This window comes from Coregonus lavaretus (genome assembly GCF_964263955.1).
Source record: "Coregonus lavaretus genome assembly, chromosome: 28".
NCBI classification, from domain to species: Eukaryota; Metazoa; Chordata; class Actinopteri; order Salmoniformes; family Salmonidae; genus Coregonus; species Coregonus lavaretus.
Genome location: NC_140015.1, coordinates 39,576,989 through 39,604,172, shown reverse-complemented (window position 1 = coordinate 39,604,172; position 27,184 = coordinate 39,576,989). Strand labels below are relative to the sequence as shown.

General features: G+C 43.4%; 1 protein-coding gene across 9 annotated transcripts in view; it reads left to right on the top strand.

Annotated features, from left to right (window-relative positions):
* The first annotated feature begins 19,135 nt into the window (after positions 1-19,135).
* Positions 19,136-27,184, top strand: part of LOC311104558 (glucagon receptor-like) — a 53,934-nt gene continuing 45,885 nt past the window's right edge. For 6 of the 9 annotated variants that reach the window (XR_014610169.1, XR_014610170.1, XR_014610171.1 and 3 more), the window contains exons 1-2: positions 19,136-19,952; positions 22,928-23,066. The gene's annotated coding sequence lies outside the window, so the exon portion shown is untranslated. Of the gene's footprint in view, positions 19,953-20,829; positions 21,862-22,927; positions 23,067-27,184 lie in introns of those variants that run through there. The other 3 variants (XM_084146429.1, XM_084146430.1, XM_084146431.1) reach the window with 3 other exon arrangements.

Genomic DNA, 27,184 nt, shown 5'->3' with positions numbered 1-27,184 from the left:
TCCAGTCATTATTATGAGCCATCCTCCCCTCACCAGCCTCCTGTGGTGTGTGTGACTGAGTGATAAATAATCAAACACACGTGTATTACTGGTTCTATTCTCTGCAGGTATGATGTAACAGTATCTATAAAGATACCAAACAGGTATGATGTAACAAGTATCTATAAAGATATTAAACAGGTATGATCTAACAAGTATCTATAAAGATACCTAACAGGTATGACAAACAAATATCTATAAAGATACCATGCAGGTATGATGTAACAAGTATCTACAGTGGGGGGAAAAAGTATTTAGTCAGCCACCAATTGTGCAAGTTCTCCCACTTAAAAAGATGAGAGAGGCCTGTAATTTTCATCATAGGTACACGTCAACTATGACAGACAAAATGAGAAAAAAAATCCAGAAAATCACATTGTAGGATTTTTTATGAATTTATTTGCAAATTATGGTGGAAAATAAGTATTTGGTCAATAACAAAAGTTTCTCAATACTTTGTTATATACCCTTTGTTGGCAATGACACAGGTCAAACGTTTTCTGTAAGTCTTCACAAGGTTTTCACACACTGTTGCTGGTATTTTGGCCCATTCCTCCATGCAGATCTCCTCTAGAGCAGTGATGTTTTGGGGCTGTCGCTGGGCAACACAGACTTTCAACTCCCTCCAAAGATTTTCTATGGGGTTGAGATCTGGAGACTGGCTAGGCCACTCCAGGACCTTGAAATGCTTCTTACGAAGCCACTCCTTCGTTGCCCGGGCGGTGTGTTTGGGATCATTGTCATGCTGAAAGACCCAGCCACGTTTCATCTTCAATGCCCTTGCTGATGGAAGGAGGTTTTCACTCAAAATCTCACGATACATGGCCCCATTCATTCTTTCCTTTACACGGATCAGTCGTCCTGGTCCCTTTGCAGAAAAACAGCCCCAAAGCATGATGTTTCCACCCCCATGCTTCACAGTAGGTATGGTGTTCTTTGGATGCAACTTAGCATTCTTTGTCCTCCAAACACGACAAGTTGAGTTTTTACCAAAAAGTTATATTTTGGTTTCAACTGACCATATGACATTCTCCCAATCCTCTTCTGGATCATCCAAATGCACTCTAGCAAACTTCAGACGGGCCTGGACATGTACTGGCTTAAGCAGGGGGACACGTCTGGCACTGCAGGATTTGAGTCCCTGGCGGCGTAGTGTGTTACTGATGGTAGGCTTTGTTACTTTGGTCCCAGCTCTCTGCAGGTCATTCACTAGGTCCCCCCGTGTGGTTCAGGGATTTTTGCTCACCGTTCTTGTGATCATTTTGACCCCACGGGGTGAGATCTTGCGTGGAGCCCCAGATCGAGGGAGATTATCAGTGGTCTTGTATGTCTTCCATTTCCTAATAATTGCTCCCACAGTTGATTTCTTCAAACCAAGCTGCTTACCTATTGCAGATTCAGTCTTCCCAGCCTGGTGCAGGTCTACAATTTTGTTTCTGGTGTCCTTTGACAGCTCTTTGGTCTTGGCCATAGTGGAGTTTGGAGTGTGACTGTTTGAGGTTGTGGACAGGTGTCTTTTATACTGATAACAAGTTCAAACAGGTGCCATTAATACAGGTAACAAGTCGAGGACAGAGGAGCCTCTTAAAGAAGAAGTTACAGGTCTGTGAGAGCCAGAAATCTTGCTTGTTTGTAGGTGACCAAATACTTATTTTCCACCATAATTTGCAAATAAATTAATTAAAAATCCTACAATGTGATTTTCTGGAATTTTTTTTCTCAATTTGTCTGTCATAGTTGACGTGTACCTATGATGAAAATTACAGGCCTCTCTCATCTTTTTAAGTGGGAGAACTTACACAATTGGTGGCTGACTAAATACTTTTTTCCCCCACTGTATAAAGATACCAAACGGGTATGATGTAACATTATCTATAAAGATACCAAACAGGTATGATGTAACAGCATCTATAAAGATACCAAACGGGTATGATGTAACAGTATCTATAAAGGTACCAAACAGGTATGATGTAACAAGTATCTATAAAGATACCAAACAGGTATGATCTAACAAGTATCTAAAAATATACCAAACAGGTATGATGTAACAAGTATCTATAAAGATACCAAACAGGTATGATGTAACAGTATCTATAAAGATACCAAACAGGTATGATCTAACAAGTATCTATAAAGATACCAAACAAGTATGATCTAACAAGTATCTATAAAGATACCAAACAGGTATGATGTAACAGTATCTATAAAGATACCAAACAGGTATGATGTAACAGTATCTATAAAGATACCAAACAGGTATGATGTAACAGTATCTATAAAGATACCAAACAGGTATGATGTAACAGCATCTATAAAGATACCAAACAGGTATGATCTAACAAGTATCTATAAAGATACCAAACAGGTATGATGTAACAGTATCTATAAAGATACCAAACAGGTATAATGTAACAGCATCTATAAAGATACCAAACAGGTGTGATATAACAGTATCTTTAAAGATACCAAACAGAACTCATGTGGTTTGGGGACTATCATTCATGTTAGTGCGACTACTGTAGATTACAATCTGTGGAACCTTTTGAGGTGATTGAAGTGATTTGTGTGCCATAGAGAGATAGTTATTTTTTATATTTAGACAAAAACTAAAAATAAGCAAAGAGAAACGACAGTCCATCATTACATTAAGACATGAAGGTCAGTCAATACGGAACATTTCAAGAACTTTGAACGTTTCTTCAAGTGCAGTCGCAAAAACCATCAAGCACTATGATGAAACTGGCTCTCATGAGGACTGCCACAGGAATGGAAGACCCAGAGTTACCTCTGCTGCAGAGGATAAGTTAATTAGAGTTACCAGCCTCAGAAATTGCAGCCCAAATAAATGCTTCACAGAGTTCAAGTAACAGACACATCTCAACATCAACTGTTCAGAAGAGACTGTGTGAATCAGGCCTTCATGGTCGAATTGCTGCAAAGAAACCACTACAAAAGGACACCAATAAGAAGAAGAGACTTGCTTGAGCCAAGAAACACAAGCAATGGACATTAGACCGGTGGAAATTTGTCCTTTGGTCTGGAGTCCAAATTGGAGATTTTTGGTTCCAACCGCCGTGTCTTTGTGAGACGCGGTGTGGGTGAACGGATGATCTCTGCATGTGTATTTCCCACCGGAAAGCATGGAGGAGGAGGTGTTATGGTGTGGGGGTGCTTTGCTGGTGACACCGTCTGTGATTTATTTAGAATTCAAGTGAAGGAAAAGCAGCTCAGCTCAGCATATGTGGGCAGCATATGTGGGAACTCCTTCAAGACTGTTGGAAAAGCATTCCAGGTGAAGCTGGTTGAGAGAATGCCAAGAGTGTGCAAAGCTGTCGTCAAGGCAAAGGGTGGCTATTTGATGAATCTCAATTATAAAATATATTTTGATTTGTTTAACACTTTTTTGGTTACTACCAAAAATTCCATATGTGTTATTTCATAGTTTTGATGTCTTCACTATTATTCTACAATGTAGAAAATAGTAAAACATTTAGAAAAACCCTTGAATGAGTAGGTGTTCTAAAACTTTTGACCAGTAGTATAGGTTACAGTACAGACATCATGTTAAAATAGGTTACAGTACCAGTTAGCCAGTCAGCCAGTTAGCCAGCCAGTCAGCCAGCCAGCCAGTCAGCCAGTCAGCCAGTCAGCCAGCCAGTCAGCCAGCTAGCCAGCCAGTCAGCCAGTCAGTCAGTCAACCAGTCAGCCAGTCAGTCAGCCAGCCAGTCAGCCAGTCAGCCAGTCAGCCAGTCAGCCACCAAGAACCCATCAAGATCAACATTTAGTGAAAAACAGGACACCTGAAACACAGTGACAACACCCTCCTGGCCAGAGCTATACATGTTACATGCATGTGGGGTGGGATGTTCCATGTTGTTGTTCTAGGGGTCAAAACTTCACACCAACAACATAAAACAGCACCTAACAAGCCAATGAGTCTAAAATAACACGTCTAAATATGCTTTAAGTAGCTCATTAACGGTCAGAATAAAGTGGGAGGAGAACAACAACACCTCTAGACTGCAGTAACGTCCCTGGCAGCTCGCGGCATTCCGCTCCTCCATCTAAGCTAAGGACTGCGCCCCCAATGGCACCCTATTCCCTATATAGTGCACTACTTTAGACCAGGACCCTAGACAAAAGTGGTGCACTATAGAGGGAGTAGTGTGCCATTGGGGATGTATCCCGAAGCCTTACCAAACAAACATATCAACACATCTTGTTTTTAATCCAATCAGGATCAGTAATGTCTGAAACAAAACCTATCAGGGGACGGACAGAGGCTATGTTAAAAGGATTTGACACAGAACAGAGGGTAAACAACACGTAAAGGGAGGGGTTTATGTGAAGGGGGATGTTTAGTGTTTTAGTGTTGAGGGCCTTCCTCTGCTCTGTGAAGGGGGATGTTTAGTGTTTAGTGTTGAGGGCCTTCCTCTGCTCTGTGAAGGGGGATGTTTAGTGTTTAGTGTTGAGGGCCTACCTCTGCTCTGTGAAGGGGGATGTTTAGTGTTTTAGTGTTGAGGGCCTTCCTCTGCTCTGTGAAGGGGGATGTTTAGTGTTTAGTGTTGAGGGCCTACCTCTGCTCTGTGAAGGGGGATGTTTAGTGTTTAGTGCTGAGGGCCTACCTCTGCTCTGTGAAGGGGGATGTTTAGTGTTTAGTGCTGAGGGCCTACCTCTACTCTGTGAAGGGGGATGTTTAGTGTTTAGTGCTGAGGGCCTACCTCTACTCTGTGAAGGGGGATGTTTAGTGTTTAGTGTTGAGGGCCTTCCTCTGCTCTGTGAAGGGGGATGTTTAGTGTTGAGGGCCTACCTCTGCTCCGTGAAGGGAGGTGTTTAGTGTTTAGTGTTGAGGGCCTTCCTCTGCTCTGTGAAGGGGGATGTTAGTGTTTAGTGTTGAGGGCCTTCCTCTGCTCTGTGAAGGGGGATGTTTAGTGTTTAGTGTTGAGGGCCTTCCTCTGCTCTGTGAAGGGGGATGATTAGTGTTGAGGGTCTTCCTCTGCTCTGTGAAGGGAGGTGTTTAGTGTTTAGTGTTGAGGGCCTTCCTCTGCTCTGTGAAGGGCAGGGGTTTCAAGTCTAGGCAGCTGTTAAAGGCACAATCTGAGATTTTTCTTCAATAGTTGATTTAATTTCAAAATATGTTGAAATGTCAATCACATGGGCCTTGCATCCATATCTCCATCTATGAATTTGAGATGGTTACTTTAACCCAAGCCCAAACTCTCAGCCAAGTGGCTTTGAGGGGCTGTGGTTGGGCTGAAACACATATTCAGGACTGTGGCTTTAAAAGGTCTGTGAGGAGGGGCCACAGAGAGATCCCGGTAATAGAATAGAACCAATTACCCTGATGTGAGACAGACTCACACCTCACAGCACCTTACACACACACACACACACACACACACACACACACACACACACACACACACACGCACACGCACACGCACACGCACACGCACACGCACACACACACACACACGCACACACACACCTCCAAACACATTAATTCCAGGCCAGATCCTAGACCCCAGATCAGCCTAATGGCCGGGGTGATGATGGTGATGATGGTGATTCACATTACAGCCATCCAGGCAGGATACAGACATACTGTATCTGACAAATACCACATAACAAGGCGAAGCTTGACAGAACACACAGAATAGGTTTTTAGGGGATGTTTTAAATGTGTATTTCAAAATCAACCTTTACAGCGGCTTCACTGCTCCTCCGTAGTTTTCTACATACGGTACATTGCCCATGTTCCTTCAGTTCAAGTTCAAGTTTCAAATGTAATTTATTTTCCATTTGCAAGTGCAAGTACATGCATTGAAATGTCTCTTTGAGGAGAGCTGTTCATTTGTTCATACATGTAGGGGAACAGTCACTATGATGAACACATTAAACACAGCACCCCTCTAGAGGAACAGTCACTATGATGAACACATTAAACACAGCACCCCTCTAGAGGAACAGTCACTATGATGAACACATTAAACACAGCACCCCTCTAGAGGAACAGTCACTATGATGAACACATTAAACACAGCACCCCTCTAGAGGAACAGTCACTATGATGAACACATTAAACACAGCACCCCTCTAGAGGAACAGTCACTATGATGAACACATTAAACACAGCACCACTCATAGGCTGTTCAAAGGTGCTCAGTGGGAACAACAGATGCTTAGTGGGTACAGCACGATACATGTTAGGAGGAGGAGGACGATGCTCACTTTGTTGTTTGAGTACAGTGACTGACGAACACAGCGGCAGAGAGAGAGAGAGAGAGAGAGAGAGAGAGAAATACAACCCGTATTTATGTTGATTTATTTTCCCTTTTGTACTTTAACTATTTGCACATCGTTACAACACTGTATATAGACAAATGTCTTTATTCTTTTGGAACTTTTGTGAGTGTAATATTAAATGTTCATTTTTTAAATTGTTTATTTGACTTTTGTTTATCCATTTCACTTGCTTTGGCAATGTTAACATATGTTTCCCATGCCAATAAAGCCTTTTGAATTGAAATTGAATTGAATTGAGAGAGAGAGAGAGAGAGAGAGAGAGAGAGAGAGAGAGAGAGAGAGAGAGAGAGAGAGAGAGAGAGAGAGAGAGAGAGAGAGAGAGAGAGAGAGAGAGAGAGAGAGAGAGCGAGAGAGAGAGAGAGAGAGAATTGGCGAGGGCACTAGAACAGTCTGCAGCACCCGGCCTCATCCTACTAGAATTTTACAGCCCTCTAACCATTTGTACTATTATGTGTGTTTTTCCGCGTTATTTGTAATTTATTTTGTACATAATGTTTCTGCCATCGTCTCTTATAACCAAAAAGAGCTTCTGGATATCAGGACAGCGATTACTCACCTCGTTTTGGACAAATATTTTTTCTTCAACGAGGCGGCCGCAAAGGATATCATACAGACACCCGACAAGGCCCAAATCCCCGTCATTCGCGTGAGGAAGAGACAGAGATATCGTGGACGTAGATCGGGGTGCCTTGTAAGGATCCGACGGCGAGCGAGTAAACTGCCTCTTCCATCAATCCTATTAGCCAATCTTCAATCATTGGATAACAAATTGGAAGACCTAAGATTACGGTTATCCTACCAACGGGACATTAAAAACTGTAATATCCTATGTTTCACCGAGTCGTAGCTGAACGACGACAATGATAACATACAGCTAGCGGGCTATACGCTACATCGGCAGGATAGAACGGCTGACTCCGGTAAGACAAGGGGTGGCGGTCTGTGTATATTTGTAAACAACAGCTGGTGCACAAAATCAAATACTAAGGAAGTCTCGAGGTTTTGCTCGCCTGAGGTAGAGTATCTTATGATAAGCTGTAGACCACACTATTTACCAAGAGAGTTTTCATCTATATTTTTCATAGCTGTCTATTTACCACCACAAACCAATGCTGGCATTAAGATTGCACTGAATGAGTTGTACAAGGCCATAAATCAACAGGAAAACGCTTATCCAGATGCAGCGCTCCTAGTGGCCGGGGACTTTAATGCAGGGAAACTTAAATCCGTTCTACCTAATTTCTACCAGCATGTTAAATGTGCAACCAGAGGAAAAAAAACTCTAGACCACCTTTACTCCACACACAGAGACGCATACAAAGCTCTCCCTCGCCCTCCATTTGGCAAATCTGACCATAACTCTATCCTCCTGATTCCTGCTTATAAGCAAAAACTAAAGCAGGAAGCACCAGTGACTCGGTTAATAAAAAAGTGGTCAGATGACGCAGATGCTAAGCTACAGGACTGTTTTGCTAGCACAGACTGGAACATGTTCCGGGATTCTTCAGACAGCATTGAGGAGTACACCACATCAGTCACTGGCTTCATCAATAAGTGCATCGATGATGTCGTCCCCACAGTGACCGTACGTACATACCCCAACCAGAAGCCATGGATTACAGGCAACATCCGCACTGAGCTAAAGGGTAGAGCTGCCGCTTTCAAGGAACGGAACTCTAACCCGGACGCTTATAAGAAATCCCGCTATGCCCTCCGACGAACCATCAAACAGGCAAAGAGTCAATACAGGGCTAAGATTGAATCGTACTACACTGGCTCTGACGCTCGTCGGATGTGGCAGGGCTTGAAAACTATTACAGACTACAAAGGGAAGCACAGCCGCGAGCTGCCCAGTGACACAAGCCTACCAGACGAGCTAAACCACTTCTATGCTCGCTTCGAGGCAAGCAACACTGAAGCATGCATGAGAGCACCAGCTGTTCCGGATGACTATGTGATCACGCTCTCCGTAGCCGATGTGAGTAAGACTTTTAAGCAGGTCAACATTCACAAGGCCGCAGGGCCAGACGGATTACCAGGACGTGTACTCTGAGCATGTGCTGACCAACTGGCAAGTGTCTTCACTGACATTTTCAACATGTCCCTGACTGAGTCTGTAATACCAACATGTTTCAAGCAGACCACCATAGTCCCCGTGCCAAGGACTCTAAGATAACCTGCCTAAATGACTACCGACCCATAGCACTGACGTCTGTAGCCATGAAGTGCTTTGAAAGGCTGGTCATGGCTCACATCAACAGCATTATCCCAGAAACCCTAGACCCACTCCAATTTGCATACCGCCCCAACAGATCCACAGATGATGCAATCTCTATTGCACTCCACACTGCCCTTTCCCACTTGGACAAGAGGAACACCTACGTGAGAATGCTATTCATTGACTACAGCTCAGCATTCATCCATAGTGCCCTCTAAGCTCATCACTAAGCTAAGGATCCTGGGACTAAACACCTCCCTCTGCAACTGGATCCTGGACTTCCTGACGGGCCGCCCCCAGGTGGTAAGGGTAGGTAACAACACATCTGCCACACTGATCCTCAACACGGGGGCCCCTCAGGGGTGCGTGCTCAGTCCCCTCCTGTACTCTCTGTTCACCCACGACTGCATGGCCAGGCACGACTCCAACACCATCATTACGTTTTCCGACGACACAACAGTGGTAGGCCTGATCACCGACAACGATGAGACAGCCTATAGGGAGGAGGTCAGAGACCTGGCCGTGTGGTGCCAGGACAACAACCTCTCCCTCAACGTGACCAAGACAAAGGAGATGATTGTGGACTACAGGAAAAAAAAAAGAGGACTGAGCACGCCCCCATTCTCATCGACGGGGCTGTAGTGGAACAGGTTGAGAGCTTCAAGTTCCTTGGTGTCCACATCACCAACGAACTATCATGGTCCAAACACACCAAGACAGTCGTGAAGAGTGCACGACAAAGCCTATTCCCCCTCAGGAGACTGAAAAGATTTTGCATGGGTCCTCAGATCCTCAAAAAATTCTACAGCTGCACCATCGAGAGCATCCTGACTGGTTGCATCACCGCCTGGTATGGCAACTGCTTGGCCTCCGACCGCAAGGCACTACAGAGGGTAGTGCGTACGGCCCAGTACATCACTGGGGCCAAGCTTCCTGCCATCCAGGACCTCTATACCAGGCGGTGTCAGAGGAAGGCCCTCAAAATTGTCAAAGACTCCAGCCACCCTAGTCATAGACTGTTCTCCCTGCTACCGCACGGCAAGCGGTACCGGAGTGCCAAGTCTAGGTCCAAAAGACTTCTCAACAGCTTCTACCCCCAAGCCATAAGACTCCTGAACAGCTAATCATGGCTACCCGGACTATTTGCACTGCCCCCCCACCCCATCCTTATTACGCTGCTGCTACTCTGTTAATTATTTATGCATAGTCACTTTAACTCTACCCACATGTACATATTACTTCAACTATCTCAACTAGCCGGTGCCCCCGCACATTGACTCTGCACCGGTACCCCCCTGTATATATAGCCTCCCTACTGTTATTTTATTTTACTTCTGCTCTTTTTTTCTCAACACTTTTTTTGTAGTTGTTTTATTTTTAATTTTTTTGTTAAAAATAAATGCACTGTTGGTTAAGGGCTGTAAGTAAGCATTTCACTGTAATGTCTGCACCTGTTGTATTCGGCGCATGTGACCAATAAAATTTGATTTGATTTGATTTGATTTGATCTGAAGTCAAATGTCTTCTGTTTGCTGATGATCTGGTGCTTCTGTCACCAACCAAGGAGGGCCTACAGCAGCACCTAGATCTTCTGCACAGATTCTGTCAGACCTGGGCCCTGACAGTAAATCTCAGTAAGACAAAAATAATGGTGTTCCAAAAAAGGTCCAGTTGCCAGGACCACAAATACAAATTCCATCTAGACACCGTTGCCCTAGAGCACACAAAAAAACTATACATACCTCGGCCTAAACATCAGCGCCACAGGTAACTTCCACAAAGCTGTGAACAATCTGAGAGACAAGGCAAGAAGGGCCTTCTATGCCATCAAAAGGAACATAAAATTTGACATACCAATTAGGATCTGGTAAAAAATTCTTGAATCAGTTATAGAACACATTGCCCTTTATGGTTCTGAGGTCTGGGGTCCGCTCACCAACCAAGAATTCACAAAATGGGACAAACACCAAATTGAGACTCTGCATGCAGAATTCTGCAAAAACATCCTCCGTGTACAACATAAAACACCAAATAATGCATGCAGAGCAGAATTAGGCCAATACCCGCTAATTATCAAAATCCAGAAAAGAGCCGTTAAATTCTATAACCACTTAAAAGGAAGCGATTCCCAAACCTTCCATAACAAAGCCATCACCTACAGAGAGATGAACTTGGAGAAGAGTCCCCTAAGTAAGCTTGTCCTGGGGCTCTGTTCACAAACACAAACAGACCCCACACAGCCCCAGGACAACAACAACAACAACAACAACAACAACAACAACAACACAATTAGACCCAACCAAATCATGAGAAAACAAAAAGAGAATTACTTGACACATTGGAAAGAACAAACAAAAAAACAGAGCAAACTAGAATGCTATTTGGCCCTAAACAGGGAGTACACAGTGGCAGAATACCTGACCACTGTGACTGACCCAAACTTAAGGAAAGCTTTGACTATGTACAGACTCAGTGAGCATAGCCTTGCTATTGTTAAAGGCCGCCGTAGGCAGACCTGGCTGTCAAGAGAAGACAGGCTATGTGCACACTGCCCACAAAATGAGGTGGAAACTGAGCTGCACTTCCTAACCTCCTGCCAAATGTATGACCATATTAGAGACACATATTTCCCTCAGATTACAGCGATCCACAAAGAATTCGAAAACAAACCCAATTTTGATAAACTCCCTTATCTACTGGGTGAAATACCACAGTGTGCCATCACAGCTGCAAGATTTGTGACCTGTTGCCACAAGAAAAGGGCAACCAGTGAAGAACAAACACCATTGTAAATACAACCCATATTTATGGTTATTTATTTTCCCATTTGTACTTTAACTATTTGCACATTGTTACAACACTGTATATATACATAATATGACATTTGAAATGTCTTTATTATTTTGAAACTTCTGAGTGTAATGTTTACTGTTAATATTTATTGTTTATTTCACTTTTGTTTACTATCTACTTCACTTGCTTTGGCAATGTTAACACACGTTTCTCATGCCAATAAAGCCCTTAAATTGAAATTGAATTGAGAGAGAGAGAGAGAGAGAGAGAGAGAGAGAGAGAGAGAGAGAGAGACAGAGAGAGACAGAGAGAGAGAGAGAGAGAGAGAGACAGAGAGAGCGAGAGACAGAGAGAGAGAGAGAGAGAGAGAGAGAGAGAGAGAGACAGAGAGAGACAGAGAAAGAGAGAGAGAGAGAGAGAGAGAGAGAGAGAGAGAGAGAGAGAGAGAGAGAGAGAGAGAGAGAGAGCATAATAAACAAAAAAGTGTTTGAATCATCACTGCTTCTGTTCCACTACTGCTCACAACCACACCCGTGTCAAATGGTGAGTGTGGAGGGTTACACAGTCACACAGCGGCTACACATCCTACAGTATGCTGGGAATAAGGGTAAGAGACGAGATGAGGGAGAGATGAGATGATATGCTGACAGAATAATAAACATATGAACATCTTCAGATTTATTTGCACTTTATGTTAACTGTCTTCCCTCTGGGGTCTGACCCTGTGAGTAGAGTTTAAATGGGATATCATAGCGGTCAGATAGGGCCTCAGGATTCACATTAGTCTGACGCTACGTCCTAAATGGAATCCTATTCTCTATATAGTGCACTACTTTAGACCAGGGCCCATATGGGATTAGGGTGTCATTTTGGAAGCAGTCTGACTCAAGGCTCAGTGTTCATGTTCAAGGCTCAGTGTTCATGTTCAAGGCTCAGTGTTCATGTTCAAGGCTCAGTGTTCATGTGCAAGGCTCAGTGTTCATATTCAAGGCTCAGTGTTCATGTTCAAGGCTCAGTGTTCATGTTCAAGGCTCAGTGTTCATGTTCAAGCCTAAGTGTTCATGTGCAAGGCTCAGTGTTCATGTTCAAGGCTCAGTGTTCATGTTCAAGGCTCATTGTTCATGTTCAAGGCTCAGTGTAGTTACTGCAGAATAAATCCACATTACCTTAAAGGACTGCACAGCTGTCAGGCTAAACTCTACTGGATGACTCTGTACTAGGCTACACTAGCCATCATTAAAACATATCTGTTTCTGCTGTTTTCATTAGTCATGGGGATATCAGAAGGGTATTGGTTGGTCAGGAGTGAGTCATTGGTCATGGGGATATCAGAAGGGTATTGGTCAGGAGTGAGTCATTAGTCATGGGGATATCAGAAGGGTATTGGTCAGGAGTGAGTCGTTAGTCATGGGGATATCAGAAGGGTATTGGTCAGGAGTGAGTCATTAGTCATGGGGATATCAGAATGGTATTGATCAGGAGTGAGTTGTTAGTCATGGGGATATCAGAAGGGTATTGGTCAGGAGTGAGTCATTAGTCATGGGGATATCAGAAGGGTATTGGTCAGGAGTGAGTCATTAGTCATGGGGATATCAGAAGGGTATTGGTCAGGAGTGAGTCATTAGTTATGGGGATATCAGAAGGGTATTGATCAGGAGTGAGTCATTAGTCATGGGGATATCAGAAGGGTATTGGTCAGGAGTGAGTCGTTAGTCATGGGGATATCAGAAGGGTATTGGTCAGGAGTGAGTTGTTAGTCATGGGGATATCAGAATGGTATTTATCAGGAGTGAGTCGTTAGTCATGGGGATATCAGAAGGGTATTGGTCAGGAGTGAGTTGTTAGTCATGGGGATATCAGAATGGTATTTATCAGGAGTGAGTTGTTAGTCATGGGGATATCAGAAGGGTATTGGTCAGGAGTGAGTCATTAGTCATGGGGATATCAGAATGGTATTGGTCAGGAGTGAGTTGTTAGTCATGGGGATATCAGAAGGGTATTGATCAGGAGTGAGTCATTAGTCATGGGGATATCAGAAGGGTATTGGTCAGGAGTGAGTCGTTAGTCATGGGGATATCAGAAGGGTATTGGTCAGGAGTGAGTCGTTAGTCATGGGGATATCAGAAGGGTATTGGTCAGGAGTGAGTCGTTAGTCATGGGGATATCAGAAGGGTATTGGTCAGGAGTGAGTCGTTAGTCATGGGGATATCAGAAGGGTATTGGTCAGGAGTGAGTCGTTAGTCATGGGGATATCAGAATGGTATTGGTCAGGAGTGAGTCGTTAGTCATGGGGATATCAGAAGGGTATTGATCAGGAGTGAGTCATTAGTCATGGGGATATCAGAAGGGTATTGGTCAGGAGTGAGTCGTTAGTCATGGGGATATCAGAAGGGTATTGGTCAGGAGTGAGTCGTTAGTCACGGGGATATCAGAAGGGTATTGGTCAGGAGTGAGTCATTAGTCATGGGGATATCAGAAGGGTATTGGTCAGGAGTGAGTCGTTAGTCATGGGGATATCAGAAGGGTATTGGTCAGGAGTGAGTCGTTAGTCATGGGGATATCAAAAGGGTATTGGTCAGGAGTGAGTCGTTAGTCATGGGGATATCAGAATGGTATTTATCAGGAGTGAGTCTGTCTTCCCCTCAGGTCCTCGTTGAACTCATTCTAACAATAGACAGCCTGTATTTCTTCTCTCTCTATTTATCTCTCTGTTTCTTCTCTCCCTCTCTCTCAATTTTTTTATATTCTGTCTTCTCTCTCTCTCTCTCTCTCTCTCTCTCTCTCTCTCTCTCTCTCTCTCTCTCTCTCTCTCTCGCTCTCTCTCTCTCTCTCTCTCTCTCTCTCTCTCTCTCTCTCCACTCTGTCTCTCTCTTTCTCACTCTTGTCTTTCTCTCTCTCTCTCTCTCTGTTCTCTCTCTCTCTCTCAAGTTTATAATGTGACTACACCCTCTGTATAGAGTGATGGATATCATGTGATAAGTGTGAAACATGCATGCCAAGAGCCTGATGTTGAAGTTTGAAGACTTCGTTGGAGTGTCCTTGACATGCATTATCTTCTACTGCAATATCCCTACATACTCAATCAGCTCAATCAACCCTCCAGAAACACTTTGCATCAACTGTATTACTGAATCTTGAGAGCTTCATCTGCTTTTTGTTCAATGTAGAGTTTTATTTAAATATGCACACTATGCAGATATCGCTTCGACATTTCCTGGTTGCTAAGACTAATTTCCGTTTATGTGACAAAACAAGCAAGTATAGTGTAGAGAATCATTGTACCATCTAAACCGCTGTGAAATGTATTTTCCATTACCAAAAATTTTGTGTTTTGAGCTGTTTGAAGCTGGTGTACAAAACCGAAAGTAAAAGCGAACACAGAACATATCTACCGCTTCTTAGACTTGCTTTCAATGAGAAGGACAGATCTATAAATCACATTTCTACAGTGCCTTGCAAAAGTATTCATCCCCCTTGGCGTTTTTCCTATTTTGTTGCATTACAACCTGTAACATAAATGCACTTTTATTTGGGGGATTTTTATCATGTAATGGACATACACAAAATAGTCCAAATTGGTGAAGTGAAATAAAAAAAATAACTTGCTTCAAAAATTCTACAAAATAAATAACGGAAAAGTGGTGTGTGCATACAGTGAGGGAAAAAAGTATTTGATCCCCTGCTGATTTTGTACGTTTGCCCACTGACAAAGACATGATCAGTCTATAATTTTAATGGTAGGTTTATTTGAACAGTGAGAGACAGAATAACAACAAAAAAATCCAGAAAAATGCATGTCAAAAATATTATAAATTGATTTGCATTTTAATGAGGGAAATAAGTATTTGACCCCCTCTCAATCAGAAAGATTTCTGGCTCCCAGGTGTCTTTTATACAGGTAACGAGCTGAGATTAGGAGCATACTCTTAAAGGGAGTGCTCCTAATCTCACTTTGTTACCTGTATAAAAGACACCTGTCCACAGAAGCAATCAATCAATCAAATTCCAAACTCTCCACCATGGCCAAGACCAAAGAGCTCTCCAAGGATGTCAGGGACAAGATTGTAGACCTACACAAGGCTGGAATGGGCTACAAGACCATCGCCAAGCAGCTTGGTGAGAAGGTGACAACAGTTGGTGCGATTATTCGCAAATGGAAGAAACACAAAAGAACTGTCAATCTCCCTCGGCCTGGGGCTCCATGCAAGATCTCACCTCGTGGAGTTACAATGATCATGAGAACGGTGAGGAATCAGCCCAGAACTACACGGGAGGATCTTGTCAATGATCTCAAGGCAACTGGGACCTTAGTCACCAAGAAAAAATTGGTAACACACTATGCCGTGAAGGACTGAAATCCTGCAGCGCCCGCAAGGTCCCCCTGCTCAAGAAAGCACATATAAAGGGCCGTCTGAAGTTTGCCAATGAACATCTGAATGGTTCAGAGGAGAACTGGGTGAAAGTGTTGTGGTCAGATGAGACCAAAATCGAGCTCTTTGGCATCAACTCAACTCGCCGTGCTTGGAGGAGGAGGAATGCTGCCTATGACCCCAAGAACACCATCCCCACCGTCAAACATGGAGGTGGAAACATTATGCTTTGGGGGTGTTTTTCTGCTAAGGGGACAGGACAACTTCACCGCATCAAAGGGACGATGGACGGGGCCATGTACCGTCAAATCTTGGGTGAGAACCTCCTTCCCTCAGCCAGGGCATTGAAAATGGGTTGTGGATGGGTATTCGAGCATGACAATGACCCAAAACACACGGCCAAGGCAACAAAGGAGTGGCTCAAGAAGAAGCACATTAAGGTCCTGGAGTGGCCTAGCCAGTCTCCAGACCTTAATCCCATAGAAAATCTGTGGAGGGAGCTGAAGGTTTGAGTTGCCAAACGTCAGCCTCGAAACCTTAATGACTTGGAGAAGATCTGCAAAGAGGAGTGGAACAAAATCCCTCCTGAGATGTGTGCAAACCTGGTGGCCAACTACAAGAAACGTCTGACCTCTGTGATTGCCAACAAGGGTTTTGCCACCAAGTACTAAGTCATGTTTGCAGAGGGGTCAAATACTTATTTCCCTCAATAAAATGCAAATCAATTTCTAACATTTTTGACATGCGTTTTTCTGGATTTTTTTGTTGTTATTCTGTCTCTCACTGTTCAAATAAACGTACCATTAAAATTATAGACTGATCATGTCTTTGTCAGTGGGCAAACGCACAAAATCAGCAGGGGATCAAATACTTTTTTCCCTCACTGTATGTATTCACCCCCTTTGCTATGAAGCCCCTAAATAAGATCTGGTGCAACCAATTACCTTCAGAAGTCACATAATTAGTTAAATAAAGTCCACCTGTGTGCAATCTAAGTATCACATGATCTGTCACATGATCTCAGTATATATACACCTGTTCTGAAAGGCCACAGAGTCTGCAACATCACTAAGCAAGGGGCACCACCAAGCAAGTGGCACCATGAAGACCAAGGAGCTCTCCAAACAGGTCAGGGACAAAGTTGTGTAGAAGTACAGATCAGGGTTGGGTTATAAAAAAATATCAGAAACTTTGAACATCCCACGGAGCACCATTAAATCCATTAATAAAAAATTGAAAGAATATGGCACCCCAACAAACCTGCCAAGAGAGGGCCGCCCACCAAAACTCACGGACCAGGCAAGAAGGGCATTACTCAGAGAGGCAACAAAGAGACCAAAGATAACCATGAAGGAGCTGCAAAGCTCCACAGCGGAGATTGGAGTATCTGTCCATAGGACCACTTTAAGCCGTACACTCCACAGAGCTGGGCTTTACCGAAGAGTGGCCAGAAAAATTTGGTGTTCGCCAAAAGGCATGTGGGAGACTCCCCAAACATATGGAAGAAGGTACTCTGGTCAGATGAGACTAAAATTGAGCTTTTTGGCCATCAAGGAAAACGCTATGTCTGGTGCAAACCCAACACCTCTCATCACCCCGAGAACACCATGCCCACAGTGAAGCATGGTGGTGGCAGCATCAGCAGGGACTGGGAAACTGGTCAGAATTGAAGGAATGATGGATGGCGCTAAATACAGGGAAATTCTTGAGGGAAACCTGTTTCAGTCTTCCAGAGATTTGAGACTGGGACGGAGGTTCACCTTCCAGCAGGACAATGACCCTAAGCATACTGCTAAAGCAACACTTGAGTAGTTTACACTTGGCGCAGTGGTCTAAGGCAGTGCATCGCAGTGTTAGCTGTGCCACTAGAGATCCTGGTTTGAATCCAGGCTCTGTCGTAGCCGGCCGCGACCGGGAGACCCATGGGGCGGCGCACAATTGGCCCAGCGTCGTCTAGGGTAGGGGAGGGAATGGCCGGCACGGATGTAGCTCAGTTGGTAGAGCATGGCGTTTGCAACGCCAGGGTTGTGGGTTCGATTCCCACGAAAAAAAATTAAAAAAATTAATAATGTATGCACTAACTGTAAGTCGCTCTGGATAAGTCGCTAAATGACGTAACTGTAACTGTTTAAGGGGAAATATTTAAATGTCTTGGAATGGCCTAGTCAAAGCCCAGACCTCAATCCAATTGAGAATCTGTGGTATGACTTAAAGATTTCTGTACACCAGCGGAACCCATCCAACTTGAAGGAGCTGGATCAGTTTTGCCTTGAAGAAGTGGCTAGATGTGCCAAGCTTATAGAAATACCCCGAGACTTGCAGCTGTCAGTGCTGCAAAAGGTGGCTCTACAAAGTATTGACTTTGGGGGGGGGGGGTGAATAGTTTTCTGTTTTTTTGGTCTTATTTCTTGTTTGTTTCACAATAAAATATATTTTGCATCTTCAAAGTGGTAGGCATGTTGTGTAAATGAAAGTATACAAACCCCCCCAAAAATCAATTTAAATTCCAGGTTGTGAGGCAACAAAATAGGAAAAATGCCAAGGGGGGTGAATGCTTTCGCAAGCCACTGTATGTGCATTTTGTGGGGTCGCCCAAAAAGTTACATATTGCAGCTTTAACACACTGAGGACGTTTTCACATATGAAATCCGGTACCCTGGGTCGGTTTCCTGGTTCGGTACCCTGGTCCGGTTTCCTGGAGCGTTGTGAGAATTCTACAGAATACATTTTGCTTTCAGAAGACATGAAAATAAACGTTTCATGGTGCGATTTGCAAGACTCACATTCTACATGAAGTTAGTGATCTAGTTGGTTTACAACTGGCAAAAAAGCTCCATGCTACTCACACTGCTGCTTCACAACACCTGGTACTATGGTCCCGGATCTTGGACCGGTTACTCACACAGGTCCAGTATTAGTTTCAGCCAGGGTTCGTTTTGCGTTTCACACATGCTTTATAGTGCGGATCAGGGTATCAAACGCTCCAGGGTCCGGATCATAAGGGGATTTGTGAAAGCGCCCTTAGAAGAATTTTACTCAATTCTCAGATAACATTTTGAGAATGCTTTGCCAAACCAATTTGGAAAAGTTAGGCCTAGTCTTAGCTGCAGTAGGAACGCTAAACCACCAGCAAAAACTGTTGAGAGGGCTGCTATGCTTTAGCTGCTACTGGACTGTTGTCCTCTGTGGCATACTGATTGAGACTACTGTCCTGTGGCTCATTAGTATTGACAGGTTGTTTTTCTCTCCCGGAGGTTGTGTAATCTCTGAGCTTAGGGGTCTCTCAATCTCCTGCTCTCTCTCTCTCTCGCTCTCTGTCTCTCTCGTTCTCTGTCTCTCTCTCTTCTCTCGCTCTCTCTCTCTCTCTCTCTCTCTCTCTCTCTCTCTCTCTCTCTTCTCTCTCTCTTCTCTCTCTCTCTCTCGCTCTCTCTCTCTCTCTCTCTCTCTCTCTCTCTCTCTCTCTCTCTCTCTCTCTCTCTCTCTCTCTCTCTCTCTCTCTCTCTCTCTCTCTCTCTCTCTCTCTCTCTCTCTCTCTCTCTCTCTCTCGTTCTGTCTCTATAAGGACAGGCTTACTCCATGGCACTCTGTCTCTGGTTAATCATTGCACCTACTTGGTGCTGGGGTTGCAGAAAGTGCTGTAAGTAGGGTAGTATGTTCTGAAATTAGAAAGAGGCACTTGTCCATAATAAATAGACAAGTGCCTTTCCTGTTTGTTTCAATTCAATTGTTATGTGTGTGTCGGTTTGATTATACAGCAAGTGGGTTGTTCATTAGCGTGTGCGCATGTGTGTGTGTGTGTGTGTGTGTGTGTGTGCGCATGTGTGTGTATGTGTGTATATGTGCCTGTGTGCGTGTCTTCAGAGCTCAGGAACACTTCGTAGAGCAGTGACGTTTCTCTAGCCTCATGCCGTGGCTAGGTGAGCTAACACCATGCTCTCACCCAGCCTCCTGCTGCTCGCGCTACGTGGACACTCTGACACCCGTCTGCTTCCCCTACTACACTACAACATGTGATCTGGTCTGCTACCCCTCTCTGGTAAGCTCTGGCACGGTGCCTCTTTCACATTCTGACACCCGTCTGCTGCCCCCTACTACACTACAACATGTGGTCTGGTCTGATACCCCTCTCTGGTAAGCTCTGGCACGGTGCCTCTTTCACATTCTGACACCCGTCTGCTGCCCCCTACTACACTACAACATGTGGTCTGGTCTGCTACCCCTCTCTGGTAAGCTCTGGCACGGTGCCTCTCTCAGTATGGTGCTGATGGGTTTGTCCTGTGACTGACACCGTTACTGTGCATGCTATGTGAGATTTCACACCTATACCATGGGGTATACAGTGGACAACCATTGGGATTTATCAGAATGAATTAATGGATGTTCAGATCAGAAGCATGACTTTCACATGCATTCATTATCCATCAGGCTTCACATCAGATGTTAAGTAGTTGTCACTGTGCTGTGTTTCCTGTGTGTGACTCAACACTATGCTGTGTTTCCTGTGTGTGACTCAACACCATGCTGTGTTTCCTGTGTGTGACTCAACACTGTGCTGTGTTCCCCTGTGTGTGACTCAACACTATGCTGTGTTTCCTGTGTGTGACTCAACACTGTGCTGTGTTGCTTGTGTGTGACTCAACACTGTGCTGTGTTTCCTGTGTGTGACTCAACACTATGCTGTGTTTCCTGTGTGTGACTCAACACTGTGCTGTGTTGCCTGTGTGTGACTCAACACTATGCTGTGTTGCCTGTGTGTGACTCAACACTATGCTGTGTTTCCTGTGTGTGACTCAACACTGTGCTGTGTTGCTTGTGTGTGACTCAATACTGTGCTGTGTTGCTTGTGTGTGACTCAACACTGTGCTGTGTTTCCTGTGTGTGACTCAACACTGTGCTGTGTTGCTTGTGTGTGACTCAACACCGTGCTGTGTTTCCTGTGTGTGACTCAACACTATGCTGTGTTTCCTGTGTGTGACTCAACACTGTGCTGTGTTTCCTGTGTGTGACTCAACACTGTGCTGTGTTTCCTGCGTGTGACTCAACACTGTGCTGTGTTGCCTGTGTGTGACTCAACACTGTGCTGTGTTGTGTGTGACTCAACACTGTGCTGTGTTTCCTGTGTGTGACTCAACACTATGCTGTGTTTCCTGTGTGTGACTCAACACTGTGCTGTGTTGCTTGTGTGTGACTCAACACTGTGCTGTGTTGCTTGTGTGTGACTCAACACTGTGCTGTGTTTCCTGTGTGTGACTCAACACTATGCTGTGTTTCCTGTGTGTGACTCAAAACTGTGCTGTGTTGCCTGTGTGTGACTCAACACTATGCTGTGTTTCCTGTGTGTGACTCAACACTATGCTGTGTTTCCTGTGTGTGACTCAACACTATGCTGTGTTTCCTGTGTGTGACTCAACACTGTGCTGTGTTGCCTGTGTGTGACTGAGGAGCACCAGTCTCTGTCTTCCAGTAAGTCCTGTAGCTCTTAACGGCTCTGATACAATCTGCATCTCCCCTGGCGGAGGTCTGGGAGAAAGTCATTTGGAGAGCTGATAAGGGAATGTTAACATGGAAATGGAATCTGCTCAAGTGCTTTAGCCAGAGTGGGCTAGCCAGTATCTCTGTATAGCCCCCATCCCAGAGTAGAACAGCCTGTTGGCCATCACGGCGGTAGATGAGATATCAGATCAAAAGCTGCTTTTATTGTTTGTCTGTCTGGATGTTAAAATTGGGAATGAAAAATATAATCTTTGTCAGGTCAGTACTGTATATTATAGAACGTGTAAATGATAGAACATAGAAATTCTGCTTTTGCTTTTGCTTTTGGATCAATTGAGGGATCAGACCCTACTTCACCACGCCAGACTATAAATGGACCCTGCTTAAGTGCTTTCACCTGTATCTTTTTAACATCCAGACTATAAATGGACCCTGCTTAAGACCTTTCACCTGTATCTTTTTAGCACCCCATCCCAGACTAACAGAGCCTGTTGGCACACAAGGAGCTATAGATCCTAGATCAGAGGAAAAGATGCTCTTGTTGTTGTTTGTTTAGGTCTTCCTTAACAACACGGTCTCTGGAATATGGCTTTATGTATCTGGAAGTCATTTCCATGTAAAAGTACCCATGAGCACCAACGTGTAAGTTCATAGGAGCATGTCAAATTAGGTGTCAAATTAGGTGTTAATTTTGAGAAATTAAGGCATATATACTTTTTTTTTTTTTCATTTTTTTACAATTTTCCATCCTAAAAGATAGGAATAAGCAAAAGCTTTGATTTATTGTCAAATAGATGGAAAAGGGGTCTTACAAAACATCTACCAGAAAAAGTTAAAAAAGGTATTAGAAATACATCAAAATACAATAATGTTGAAGTAAAGACCCTTGTCAACTAATATCAACCCTTATATCTAGTTTAGGATACATTGTTCTGCCTTCTGTACGTTTAAGAAACATTGCCTTGTGCCTTGAAATTCCGTTACCAAAAACCCACATATCTTTCCAGGGCTCTACAGTGAGACCTGACATTTTTTATTTAGGAGCCTAGAAAAATGAAGGATTCTAGCTTTAAAATCTAAAATATTTTTCATTGTGCTTCTAAATTTCTTTGTGTGGTCCTACATTTTTCCACTTAGGCGCACGTCAGTGGAGGATGCTGAGGGGAGGACAGCTCATAGTAATGGCTGGAATGGAGTCAATGGAATGGTATCAACCACATGGAATCCACATGATTGATACCATTCCATTGACTCCATTCCAGCCATTATTATGAGCCGTCCTCCCCTCAGCAGCCTCCACTGGCTCACACGTGCTCCTTGTAAAAAAGGTCAGCGTAGAGCCCTGATTTAAGATATTTTCTAATTTCATAGGGAGGATGATGAAAGTTCATAGAAGTAACAAGTAAAGGTAGACCTATCAATTAGTTATATTCAGCTGATAACCGTTTTCTCTCTCTTCTCTCTCTCCTCTCTCTCTCTCTCTCTCTCTCTCTCTCTCTCTCTCTCTCTCTCTCTCTCTCTGTCTCCTCTCTCTCTCTCTCTCTCTCTCTCTCTCTCTCTCTCTCTCTCTCTCTCTCTCTCTCTCTCTCTCTCTCTCTCTCTCTCTTTCTTTCTCTCTCTCTCTCTCTCTCTCTCTCTCTCTCTCTCTCTCTCTCTCTCTCTCTCTCTCTCTCTCTCTCTCTCTCTCTCTCTCTCTCTCTCTCTCCAGTTAATGTCACCTCTCCCTGCTCTTACTGACACCAACCAATGAGCCCCCTCTCTTTCCATTGACTTTAACCAACATCCTCACCCACTGAGCACCGACCGACACCGGACGTCCACGGACAATGAAAAGTAGTTGAAATTTGGTCAGTCCGAACGTGATTTCAAACGTTGTTTTTTGGTACTGAACTATACTATGCTGTACTGTACTGTACTAAACTCTAATCTACTTTACTTTACTATACTGTACTGAACTTACTATGCTGTACTGTACTGTACTGTACTGTACTGTACTGTACTGAACTCTAATCTACTGTACTGTACTCTACTGAGCTCTGCTGTGCTGTACTGTAATGTCCAAACTTGTGAAACATAGACGTCTATGATTGGTTCAGGTTTGAGCTCATTCAAATAATAGCCAGTGTGTAGAATACCCAAATATTCAAAGGAGGATATTGCATATTTCTACCATTGTGTACCTATTCAGGATACACCACCATGAAGAGCATGACTTTCATATGCATCAATATGCATTTCTGTGTAGTACAGATCACATGAACGCAATTCCGTCTCCTTATGCAAATCCACTTCACTTACTGTAGTTCAATAACCAAAATAGATTTTTTCAAACTCAAGGTGTCATGTCATAGCTGACACCCCATTCTGTCTGCAGACATCTTTGAATCTTAATTCGGAGCAGATATTTAACAGAGTTTTTAGAAAACGTGGTCACATAAAAAAACGGAGGGAGATTTTACCAAAATTCTCTTACCAAACTGCATCTGCACAGTTCTTCCAGTAAATGTGTTTTTGTAACATGTTCAGTGTAAATTGTTCAAAGTAGTCCTTGTGCATAGAGTTATATGGTTTGTTAAACTTTGAAATCAATGGTTTTTGTTTGGCATACATTTGAAGTGATAAATCTGATTCTCAGTTACCATGGAATTGCCAAATACCACCACATGGCAATACACACACACACACACACGCACGCACGCACATACACACACATACACATACACATACACACTCAACCCCCTCCCTCCTCCTCCATCCCATGGCCTGCCAAGAGAGATTGGAACAGAATGGAATTTGAAACGTTTTAGCCAAAAATGTTTCCACGGTAAAGGTGTTTTTTGCAGAAACGTTTCAGATTTCGTTCCGTTCTCCGACTTCGACTGAAGCTCTGAGGGGTTGAGGTGAGGGGTCGATGAGCAGGTGAGTCACCACTAGATCCGAAGACCAAAGGACAACATATTGTACACACACACACACACACACACAAATGCACACACACACACACACACGCATAAACACACCCAATCACCAAACAGACAGAAATGAATGCCCACACACACTCAAAAACATACACACAAAAAACGAAACATTTACACATGTACACATACACGCACTGTGTATTGCAGCCAAACAGGAATGCACTACTAACTGTCTGTCTGACTGACTAATGACACAAACAGGAATGCACTACTAACTGTCTGACTGACTAATTAGACAAACAGGAATGCACTACTAACTGTCTGACTGACTAATGAGACAAACAAGAATGCAATACTAACTGTCTGACTGACTAATGAGACAAACAGGAATGCACTACTAACTGTCTGACTGACTAATGAGAAAACAGGAATGCACTACTAACTGTCTGACTGACTGACTGACTAATGAGAAAACAGGAATGCACTACTAACTGTCTGACTGACTAATGAGAAAACAGGAATGCACTACTAACTGTCTGACTGACTAATGAGAAAACAGGAATGCACTACTAACTGTCTGACTGACTAATGAGACAAACAGGAATGCACTACTAACTGTCTGACTGACTGACTAATGAGACAAACAGGAATGCACTACTAACTGTCTGACTGACTAATGAGAAAACAGGAATGCACTACTAACTGTCTGACTGTCTAATGAGACAAACAGGAATGCACTACTAACTGTCTGACTGACTGACTAATGAGACAAACAGGAATGCACTACTAACTGTCTGACTGACTAATGAGAAAACAGGAATGCACTACTAACTGTCTGACTGACTGACTGACTAATGAGAAAACAGGAATGCACTACTAACTGTCTGACTGACTAATGAGAAAACAGGAATGCACTACTAACTGTCTGACTGACTAATGAGAAAACAGGAATGCACTACTAACTGTCTGACTGACTAATGAGACAAACAGGAATGCACTACTAACTGTCTGACTGACTGACTAATGAGACAAACAGGAATGCACTACTAACTGTCTGACTGACTAATGAGAAAACAGGAATGCACTACTAACTGTCTGACTGTCTAATGAGACAAACAGGAATGCACTACTAACTGTCTGACTGACTGACTAATGAGACAAACAGGAATGCACTACTAACTGTCTGACTGTCTAACGAGAAAACAGGAATGCTCTACTAACTGTCTGACTGTCTAATGAGACAAACAGGAATGCACTACTAACTTTCTGACTGACTAATGAGACAAACAGGAATGCACTACTAACTGTCTGACTGACTAATGAGACAAACAGGAATGCACTACTAACTGTCTGACTGACTAATGAAACAAACAGGAATGCACTACTAACTGTCTGACTGACTAATGAGACAAACAGGAATGCACTACTAACTGTCTGACTGACTAATGAGACAAACAGGAATGCACTACTAACTGTCTGACTGACTAATTAGACAAACAGGAATGCACTACTAACTGTCTGACTGACTAATGAGACAAACAGGAATGCACTACTAACTGTCTGACTGACTAATGAAACAAACAGGAATGCACTACTAACTGTCTGACTGACTAATGAGAAAAACAGGAATGCACTACTAACTGTCTGACTGACTAATGAGACAAACAGGAATGCACTACTAACTGTCTGACTGACTGACTAATGAGACAAACAGGAATGCACTACTAACTGTCTGACTGACTAATGAGACAAACATGAATGCACTACTAACTGTCTGACTGACTAATGAGACAAACAGGAATGCACTACTAACTGTCTGACTGACTGACTAATGAGACAAACAGGAATGCACTACTAACTGTCTGACTGTCTAATGAGAAAACAGGAATGATCTAATAACTGTCTGAATGTCTAATGAGACAAACAGGAATGCACTACTAACTGTCTGACTGACTGACTATTGAGAAAACAGGAATGCACTACTAACTGTCTAACTGACTAATGAGAAAACAGGAATGCACTACTAACTGTCTGACTGTCTAATTGAGACAAACAGGAATGCATTACTAACTGTCTGACTGACTGACTAATGAGACAAACATGAATGCACTACTAACTGTCTGACTGTCTAATGAGAAAACAGGAATGCTCTACTAACTGTCTGACTGTCTAATGAGAAAACAGGAATGCACTACTAACTGTCTGACTGTCTAATGAGACAAACAGGAATGCACTACTAACTGTCTGACTGACTGACTAATGAGACAAACAGGAATGCACTACTAACTGTCTGACTGACTGACTAATGAGACAAACAGGAATGCACTACTAACTGTCTGACTGACTAATGAGACAAACAGGAATGCACTACTAACTGTCTGACTGACTGACTAATGAGACAAACAGGAATGCACTACTAACTGTCTGACTGACTGACTAATGAGACAAACAGGAATGCACTACTAACTGTCTGACTGACTAATGAGAAAACAGGAATGCACTACTAACTGTCTGACTGTCTAATGAGACAAACAGGAATGCACTACTAACTGTCTGACTGACTGACTAATGAGACAAACAGGAATGCACTACTAACTGTCTGACTGTCTAACGAGAAAACAGGAATGCTCTACTAACTGTCTGACTGTCTAATGAGACAAACAGGAATGCACTACTAACTTTCTGACTGACTAATGAGACAAACAGGAATGCACTACTAACTGTCTGACTGACTAATGAGACAAACAGGAATGCACTACTAACTGTCTGACTGACTAATGAAACAAACAGGAATGCACTACTAACTGTCTGACTGACTAATGAGACAAACAGGAATGCACTACTAACTGTCTGACTGACTAATGAGACAAACAGGAATGCACTACTAACTGTCTGACTGACTAATGAGACAAACATGAATGCACTACTAGCTGTCTGACTGACTAATGAGACAAACAGGAATGCACTACTAACTGTCTGACTGACTAATGAGACAAACAGGAATGCACTACTAACTGTCTGACTGACTAATGAAACAAACAGGAATG